A 10,488-nucleotide genomic window follows, 5' to 3' on the forward strand; every position below is an offset into this window, starting at 1 on the left:
TGCGATGTCTTGAACATGAGGAGCATTTTGCAAAAAGAATGAACCAATTTGGAGCATTGTATCAAGAGTTAGGCCATTTTGAATTTCCATGCACACCTTGTGATCAAATGACCATAACTCCTCAACCATTCACCATATGAACATGAATTAGGACTTTTTGGAAAGGGGAGACAAAGATCTACAACTTTCATGTTCACCAAAAATCCATTTGAAACTTCTTTGACATTGAGAAGTCAAGTTTAATGTGGACCAAAAACTTGCCAAATTTGGAAACTTTGAATTATAGGTCATTTTCTATTTTTAGTAACTTTTGCCATGACCTTTGAATCTTCAAGATGGAAGGTTAGAATGAAGAATAGACCTCATTTGAACATGATTGAGGTGTCTCAACTCATTTCCCCACCTCATAGCCCTCAGTTGACTGCACAGTTGACTTTTGGTCCTCAGATGACCTTGAAATGCCTTGATTAGCTTGAGCCTAAACCACTTCGGGAAATTGCCTCAAAATGAAACCCTAGATCATGTAAGCTCCTTATAATAACCATGTGATCCTCATCTCAAGAAAATACCTCATCTTTTGCACAAAGGATCTTCTTGAAGCTCTTGACCTGGTGATTGCTTAAGCTACAAACAAAATGTTAATGACATATTTTTGTGCTTTTGGTTAGTAAACAAAAATGAGAAAGGCAATGATATACAATTCAAGCATGCTTGGTGATTTCAAACCACTCACAAGAGATCCCTACCCAAAGGCAAAGGGAGCCAAGATGCTCAAAGATCCTTGAGGCTATGCAATGCAATGTTATGATGCCATGAGGGATCTTAGGGACAAAATTGGGGTCTTACAGTCCCCTACGTAGAGCATGCTTAGGCCGGAGCTGACTGCTAGAATAAACTACTGAGGACTATACTGAAATGATAATTAAGACCATGGTATATGGGGTTTCGGGAGTGATTCCTATATTCATGAAGTCTATGGTGCTAAAATGATACTGATGTTTCTAAAAGTTATCCCAAGTCACCACATCCTAACTCAAACCTGTCTTAAAGCCCAAAAACTTTCAGAACGACACCGTTTTCTTTTGCAATTTTTTTTTGGTAGGCCTAAAGGAATGGGGAGATGAGGATGTACTAAAGATACACTATACTGGTGACTCGTCAGACACATGTATTTTCTAAAACACATTAACTAAAATCAAAATAAAACAAAGTAAACAACTAAAAAACAATAAGAATAAACAATCTAACTAAAAACAACAAAGGGAAATAGAAAGCGATAAAATCTCCTCCCACACTTAAATTGAACATTGTCCCCAATGTTTTGAAATAAGATAAAGGGAGAGTAACCTGTCATACTACTGCTGACCACTGGTCCCTTCGCCATCCTGAGGTGGATGACAGGATCTGCTGCGACGATGGTCTCTCTAGTCCATCATGGCCGATAAGGCAGTCTGAGCAGTCCTCACCTCTCGAAGGTTGCCTAAAATGGAACCCTGAGTGGCCTCTATCAGCGCAAAATGCTCACGATGGTAGTTCCAATGACGGGATTGCTTGTTTGTGATCGTAAGCAGGGTCCGTGAAACAGTCGCATAGGATCGATCTGCCCTCCGCTGTGATTCTTGCATGAAGCTCATGTTGTCCGCCAGTTGTTGCTGAATGGTAGAGAGTAGGCCATCACGCCTTTGTTCTCTAGCCATGTGGTCGTGCCACATCTCCTCAGTAATATATAACCCAGGAGCAAAACCGGCAAAAGAACAAGATGGTGCGGTGTATGGTGTTGAAGGGTGATGGGGGGACACATGAGGTACGGGAGATTGCTCTCTCCGATCAAGCTCTTCATCAGTGTCGTGTCCCTCCTCATCAGGAACATTAGGAGGAAATGGACCTAAAATAGGTGGAGCATCTAAATCATAGGTCCAGTTCTTTTCATTACGTACATCAGTACGTCTAGTGCACGGTAAGGCAACAGATGGGAAAGCTACACCATGAATCATAAGCACATAACCTCCCTCTCTTCTCACTCGCCACAATTTCATATCTTTTAGAAATTTAAGGTTGATTTTGCGAGGAGCTAAGGGAACTAAGGTAGTTATCTCATTGTTCAGGTTAAGAGCCCGAGCAATAGATGTAATGAGTCCTCCAAAAACAATAGGTCCCGCTTTATTAAGAGTTAAATCCATATGAGCAATCATAAACGAGACCGAATTAATCCTACTATTTGTGAGGCTTCCTTGTAAAAATAGAATCTCCTGAGCATTAACCTTGTTTGGATTCTCCCGGCCAAAAATAGTACATGCCAACAGATATCTAAAAACTCTGATGGTCGGGTTATGGATGGTCGAGGCAAGAATTCCTTCAAAAGAATTTATTGAAGTATTAGACAATCTCTGCCAGAAGGAAAACACCTCGACTGACCAGTCTGAATCCAAAGGGGCCTCGCAAATAGCACCTTCCCCATGAGGAATTCCTAACAGACCTGCTAGTTCGTTGGTACTATACTCATACTCAACAGTAAACATTTGAAATTTAACAGTACCAACTGTACTAGCAGTGTTAGGACTGACAATATAAATTAAAGAACTTAAAAACTCGATTGTCAGTCGCTAAAAGGTAGGATCTCTATTTAAAAAAATAGTGTTCAAGCCTAAAAAATCTAACAAATGAAAAACACTGTGGAAGATGCCCAAAGTATACAGACATTTATCGTCCACGTACCTCGTCGGGAGAATTTCCCGATTTTGCAACCTTTCAATAATCCTTCTGTGCTTATCCCTAGGTTTCCCTTCGCGAAGAATATATCCGTTGAACTCCATTATTTTTCTCTTTGAATGTGTTGAAGAAGATGAAAATGGGTTTATATAGATAGGGTGGTAAAGGTGGGATTTTTATGGATATTGATGGATGAAAATTAAAATGGAAGTTGGAAAGGTAAATTGTATGGTGGGAAGATGATAAATGTAGGAGCTTTTATGGGGTTCAAGGGAGTTTTTGGAAGAGGAAAAAATGGGTTTTGGAAGTTTGAAGGGCTAAAAATGGTGAATTATTTGAATCTGCCCCGCATATACCAGACGCCGTGGCGGGCGCCATAGGGTCTATGGAGGGAGCCACAAGAGCAAAACTGAAGTTGGGCCAAAATTTGAAGATTTTCGTATGGGCTTCTCCATGCTTTTTTGGTCTGGGGGTCCGGATAGCATTTTCATTGTTTTTCCTAATAGAATAAGGCTTGCACAATTTATGAAAATAAAATTTAAACATTAAACAAATAAATAAATAATACTATTAGACTATAATATGAATATAAAGGAAATAAACACACTTAAAATATATATATATATATATATATATATATATATATGTATATATATATATATATATATATATATTATATATATATATATATATATATATATATATATATATATATATATGGAAATATCAAAGTGTTAACATAATTTGAAAATGTACCAAATGCGATAATATAAAATAAGTTTGGGAAAATGCGAAAAATAATATAAGCATAAATAAGAAAGGGTAAGTGAGACAGTAAGCTCAAACAGTAGGGGGCCCCTCTGCCTGACTGGATCCACGAAGTACGGCTATCTCCTGACGAAGCTCTTCTATCTCTTGGTACAAATAATCAGCCTTAGTAGCATGTGTAAGATCGGATACCTCAATCTGTAAAGTAAGGTCAACCACCTCCTGCCTAAGCTTGGCAGTCTCTCTGCGACACTCGGCAATCTGCGTGCGGACATCTGGGGGCTGCAAAGATAAATTATTAGAGAGCACAATAATCCTGGGTGAAAGCGGCGTAGGAGTATAATCAACAACAGGAGGGGATCTAGGCTCCTCAACAGTCTCTCCATGACCTTCCAAAGCATAACTCTAATTAGCTGGGTCATGAACACTAGTCATCATCGGGTCTGGCAGTGTAAAGTAGTGTATCATCTCGCTATCAATCAAAAATCTGAACTGTCTGGGATTGAAAGAGGATCTCCTCATCAATCCTCTGTCCAAGCAGAAATCAATATCCATAGTTGTATAGCCACAGAAGGTCTTGAGATGGAGCAGCTTGCGGGACAAGCCTAAGGCAATGGCAATCTACGTGACAATCCCTCCTACATGAATAATTCCCTCGGATGATCTGGCAACACTTCTAAGGCCACACATCACGAAATTCCCACATGCCACAGGGCGTGACTGGGATGCACAGAATAACAAAAATATCTCCTTCTCACTCAGCAGAGTCTCAGCATCTAGTCTTCCAAGAAAAAAGTGCGCCAGTATCATCTGGAAATAGCTCATAGCAGGGTTGTGGATAACCTAGGACAACTGAGTGGAAGGATCCTGACTCCCTCCACCAGAGATATCGCTCCAAAATTTCTCCACTTCCCTACTCAAAAAGTATCCCATCGGCGTCTCAAGGATAGCGTCGGGGGTAGTTGGAAAACCTAATAAGTCACTGAACTCCATCTGGATGAAAGAGTACTCAGTCCCGAATAGCCTCAAAACACCATGTCCATTTGGTCCGGAGTAAGGATCATAAGAAAACAAGCTGAGGAACTCCAAAGTCAGGTTCCTGTAGGTGTTGTTTATGTCATCCGCGAATTCATCCCATTGGAGTTGGTGGCACAGGAATCTGATGCTCGGCTCAATGCCTAGGGCGTCCATGCAATCCTGGTTCGGATAGCGTGTAGGTGCCATAGGGCGCTGGTAGAGAACTATGTAACGCTCCCTCTGGGGGTCATCTCTGAAAGCCACGTGCATGTTATCAAAGTTCTGCATCTTGCAAAGGTTAGGGAAAAGGATCCTGAAAACATAAACATTACAAATGATATTTAGTCCTGAAGAGAATATGATTAAAAATAAAATAAAGTAAATAAATGCAGAAAAAGTAAAATAAGATAAGAAAACCGTGGGTTGCCTCCCAAGCAGCGCTTGTTTAACGTTGTTAGCTTGAAGATCGAAACTTATACATCTGTCATAGGAATTGGTGGATCTATTAGAGTGTGGCTGGAGTAGTCTGTTGGAATGTCTCCTCCTTCATAGAACTTCAGTCTTTGCCCATTTACAATGAATGGACTACATGTGTCGTTCTTGATTTCTATAACTCCGAATCTCAGAATCTTAGATACTTTGAATGGGCCAGTCCATCTTGAACGCAGCTTCCCAAAAAAAGTTGTAACCTAGAATTGAACAGGAGAACAGGGTCGCCTATATTGAAACCTTTTTTCACAATTCTTTTGTCATTCCAAGATTTGGTTCTCTCTTTGTATTCTATGGCATTCTCGTAGGCAGATTGCCTGAGTTCTTCCAGTTTGTGGATGTCAAGGATACGTTTTTCACCAGCGGTCAGGTAATCCAAATTCAAAGTTTTAATGTCCCAATAGGCCTTATGCTCTAATTCAAAAGGTAAATGACAGGGTTTTCCATAGACTAGTTGGTAGGGAGTTGTTCCTATAGGGGTTTTGAAAGCGGTTTTGTAGGCCCATAATGCTTCTTGGAGCTTCTGAGACCAGTCTTTTCTAGATATAGAGAAAGTTTTTTCTAGAATTTTTTTTTATCTCCCTATTGGATACTTCTACTTGGCCACTAGTCTGTGGGTGGTATGGTGTTGCTACTCTATGCCTAACTCCATATTTGCTTAAAACTTTATCAAATATTCTCGATATGAAGTGCGATCCTCCATCGCTTATGACTAAGCGGGGTGTTCCAAATATGGGGAATATATAGTTTTTAAATAACTTGATCACTACTCTAGTGTCGTTTGTGGGTGCAGCTATATCTTCAATCCACTTAGACACGTAGTCCACAGCTACTAAGATATACTTGTTTCCTAAGGATGGTGGGAAATGTCCCATGAAGTTTATACCCCAAACTTCGAAGAGTTCTACTTCTTGAATGTTTCTTAGAGGCATTTCATCATGTCTTGAAATATTTCTTGTGCATTGGCATCTATCACATTTGACAATGCAAGCATGGACATCGCGCCACATGGTAGGCCAGAACAGGCCAGCTTGAAGAATCTTGGCGTATGTCTTAGAGGTGCTCGCATGTCCATCATAGGGTGCACAGTGACAATGCTCAATTATACTTTTTACCTCCTCTTTTGGAACGCAACGATGAAAAATGCCGTCTTTACCCCTTTTGAAAAGGAGAGGTTTATCCCAATAAAAGTTTCTTACATCGTTAAAGAACTTCTTCTTCCGGTGGTAGTCAAGATTAGGGGGTATGATATCAGCAGCTAGATAATTAACAAAGTCTGCATACCATGGCACGTTACTTATAGCTAAGGATTTTTGGAAGTGCTCATGAGGGCCTAGGCTATCGTCTACAATGGCTTCTAGTTTAGCTATTAGTCTATCATAGGAAAAATCATCATTTATGGGTACGAAGTCTTGTTTTTGGTGTTCTAGCCTAAAAAGGTGATTAGCTACTACATTTTCAGTGCCTTTTTTTATCTCAGATATCTAAATCAAACTCTTGTAGTAATAGAATCCATCAGAGTAACCTGGGCTTGGCATCTTTTTTACTTAATAGGTAACGAATGGAAGCATGATCGGTGTAAACTATAATTTTGGCTCCTACTAGATAAGATTTGAATTTGTCTATAGCAAAAACTACAACTAGTAGTTCCTTTTCAGTTGTTGCGTAGTTAATTGGGTGGCGTCTAGGGTTCTACTGGCATAATAAATCACATGTAATTTTTTATCTTTCCTTTGTCCTAGAACGGCTCCAACAGCATAATCACTAGCGTCACACATTATCTCAAATGGTTCTGACCAATCAGGCAGTCGCATAATGGGTGCTGAAATCAATGCTTACTTTAAAAGATTAAATGCTTCATTACATTTTTCATCGAAAATGAATTCAACATCTTTCATTAAAAGGCCAGTTAAAGATTTAGTTATTTTAGAGAAGTCTTTGATAAAACGCCGGTAGAATCCAGCATGTCCAAGGAAACTTTGGACTTCTCTGATAGTTTTGGGTGGTTTTAGATTCTCTATGACTTTTATCTTAGCTCTATCTACCTCAATACCTTTTTCGGAAACTATATGTCCTAAAACAATCCCTTCGGTGACCATGAAATGACACTTTTCCCAGTTTAGCACAAGGTTCACCACCACGCATCTCTCCAGGATTTTCTCAAGGTTAGCAAGATAATTTTGGAAATCAAATCCGCAAACCGAGAAATCATCCATAAATATTTCCAAGATACTATCTAGGTAATCTGCAAAGATTGACATCATGCAGCGTTGGAAAGTAGCTGGGGCATTACAGAGTCTGAATGGCATTCGTCTGTGGGCAAAAGTTCCATAAGGGCATGTAAAGGTAGTTTTCTCTTGATCTTTGGGGTGGATAGGTATTTGGAAGAATCCAAAGTATCCATCTAGATAGCAAAAGTAAGAGTGTCTGGCTAGATGCTCCAACATCTGGTCTATAAATGGTAAAGGTAAATGATCCTTCCTGGTTGCTTTATTTAACTTTATGTAGTCTATGCACATCCGCCATCCTCCTTCTATCCGTTTTTCTACTTGTTCGCCTTTATCGTTTTGCACTACTGTGATGCCTCCCTTTTTAGGTACTACATGCATAGGGCTCACCCACTTACTATCTGAGATCTGATAGATTATACCTGCCTCAAGTAACTTAAGAACTTCTCTTTTAACAACATCACTCATTATAGGGTTTATTCTTCTCTGATGTTCTCTAGAGGGCTTTGAATCTTCTTCGAGTAAAATCCGATGCATGCATACGGATGGCCTTATACCTTTTAAATCAGAGATATTATATCCTAAGGCCGAGGGATATCTTCGTAAAACATCTAAGAGTTGGTCTGTTTCCTCTTGGCTCAAGGTAGCACTGACTATAACTGGACGATTCATCTCTTCATCAAAAAACTCATATCTCAGGTTCTTAGGCAGTTCCTTAAGTTATAAGGTTGGTTTCTTAGGGCATGGCATATGATCTGGGGTAAGGTATAAACATTCATAAAGGTTATCATCGATGTAGGGCTTCCTAAAGTTATCATCTTCCAGTATGAGAGTTGTTGGCAACTTAATTGTTTTTACGATTTCTTCTTGTTCTATTTCCCTAACGCATTCATCAATGATATTTATGGCATAACATGCGTCTCCCATCACATGTGCCATAAGAAATTTTGAAAGTATAAATTCTATCTTCTCGTCACCTACCTTAAAGGTTAAATTTTCTCACTTGACATATATTATGGCTCCTGCAGTTGATAAGAATGGTCTACCTAGAAGGATTAGTATATCATCATCCTCTTTAATATCCATGACAACAAAATCAGTAGGGATAAATAACTGACCTATCCTAACAGGGACATCTTCTAATATGCCTATCAGATACTTAACATACTTATCAGCTAATTAAAGTGACATCTTAGTAGGCTGTAATTCTCATAAGTTTAACCTCTCACAAACTGCTAAAGGCATTAAGCTCACACTAGCTCCTAAGTCTAGAAGAGCTTTTTCGATGACATGACTTCCCAAAATAAAAGGAATGGAGAAATTTCCAGGATCTTTATCTTTTTTGGCTAACTTATTCTCGGAAATAGAATTGCATTCCAAGGGCTTCGGATCGTCGAGTCTACGTTTGTTGGTAAGGATGTCATTGAGAAACTTTGCATAAGAAGGTATTTGGGTGATGGCTCCTGTGAAAGGGATTTCTACGTGAAGTTTTTCTATAACCTTAATGAATTTCTGATACTGGTTATTAATCTGGGTCTGTTTGAGTCTTTCCGGATATGGTATCGGTGGTTTATATGGCGTGGGTGGTACATAAGTTTTGTCTTTAGGTTCTTCTCCTTTTTCTTGACCTTCCTGTTTCTCGGATTCCTCTGGTTCCTTTACTTCGTCCGTGGGTTCGGTATATTCCTTAGAAGTTTGGTTTCACTCAATCTTGGGTTAAATGGCTCATCATAAGCAGTCCCACTTCATAGGGTAATTGCATTGGCTTGTCCTCTTAGGTTCTGTTGAGGTTGTACAGGGAATTGTCCTCCAGGTGTAGTCTGGGGGGCTTGGTTTAAGGTTACCTGAGAGATATGGGTTTCAGGCATCTTATTGTGAGTAACTATTTGGTCAACCTTGGTTCCTAACTAGGTAATCAGTTTGTTAACGTGAATGTTCTGGTTCATGAACTCTTTGTTTTGTGGGGTTTGAGCAGTGATAAAATTTTCCACAATTTTCTCAAGGCTCGGCTTTGGTGGCACAGGTTGCATAGGTTGATTTGGTCTTGGGGCTTGGTAACCTGGTTGTCTCAGAGGTGCAGTCTTTTAGATAGGGTTATTGTTCTTATAGGAGAAGTTTGGGTGATTCCTCCATACTGGGTTGTACGTATTCGAATATGGGTTCCCTTGGGTGTAGTTCACTTGCTCAGAGTTGATTTCGTTTAAGCGACTGCATTCTGCAGATTGGTGTCCTTTGGTTCCATATATCTCACAATCCGACGAAACTGCAACTGCAGTATTCGGGTTTATACACATATGCTGAACCTTGAGGGCTAACGCGTCCATTTTAGCTTGCATCATGTCTATAGAGCTTAACTCATGTACTCCTCCTTGGGCTACCTTCTTCTCAACTGTCACTCGTTCAACTCCCCATGATTGATGGTTTTGAGCCATATCTTCGATAAGGGCACTAGCTTCAGGGTAAGGTTTGTTCATCAGTGCGTCACCTGCGGCAGCGTCGATGGTCATCTTAGTGTTATAGTGAAGTCCATTATATAAGGTCTAAATGATTAACCAATTTTTTAAACCATGATGTGGGCATGCTCTTAACAGCTCTTTATATCTCTCCCAAGCTTCGAATAATGATTCTCCTTGATTCTGGGTAAATCTGGTTATTTGGTTTCGAAGAACGGCGGTCTTACGCAGGGGAAAGTATCTAGCAAGGAATACTTTTCTAAGGTTTTCCCAAGTTGTTATGGAATTGGGTGGAAGGAAATCTAACCATGATAAGGCTTTATCTCTGAGGGAGAAAGGGAATAATCTTAAACGGATTGCCTCAAGAGAAGCTCCATTGGTTTTAAAAGTGTCTGCTAATTGGAGAAAGATTTTTAAATTTTGGTTGGGTTCTCAGTAGCAAGACCTTCGAATTGTCTTTGTTGAACTAGTTGCAACAGGGAGGGTTTAAGTTCGAAATTATTAGCTGGGATGGCTGGGTTTACTATACTAGAACTAGTTTCTTCGTTGGATGGTTGGGCGAAATCCTTAAGAGGTCTTTGATTTTGATCTTCGGCCATAGATCTCCTAACTCTGTGGAAAAATAAACGTGCGCGAGCGTAACGTCCAAGTTCCGCCATAGGATCTACTAAACTTTCGGTGCTACGATTCCTTTGCATTGACCGGCAGGTAACAACCTAAGTCTAAACGATATAACAACAGGGCACGAAATTTGAAGAAATTGGTCCCCGGCAACGGCGCCAAAAACTTGATGCGTGTTTTTCCCAAGTATACGAATGCGTCAG

The 10,488-nt window shown here is 39.8% G+C and overlaps 1 non-coding gene across 1 annotated transcript; it reads left to right on the forward strand.

Moving 5' to 3' along the window:
• Positions 1–9,773: 9,773 nt before the first annotated feature.
• Positions 9,774–9,880, forward strand: LOC127133105 (small nucleolar RNA R71). The gene has a single exon (XR_007807099.1). It is a non-coding gene; the product is annotated as a small nucleolar RNA R71 (small nucleolar RNA).
• Positions 9,881–10,488: the final 608 nt, after the last annotated feature.

The sequence above is a fragment of the Lathyrus oleraceus genome, chromosome 3, assembly GCF_024323335.1.
Source record: "Lathyrus oleraceus cultivar Zhongwan6 chromosome 3, CAAS_Psat_ZW6_1.0, whole genome shotgun sequence".
NCBI lineage: Eukaryota > Viridiplantae > Streptophyta > Magnoliopsida > Fabales > Fabaceae > Lathyrus > Lathyrus oleraceus.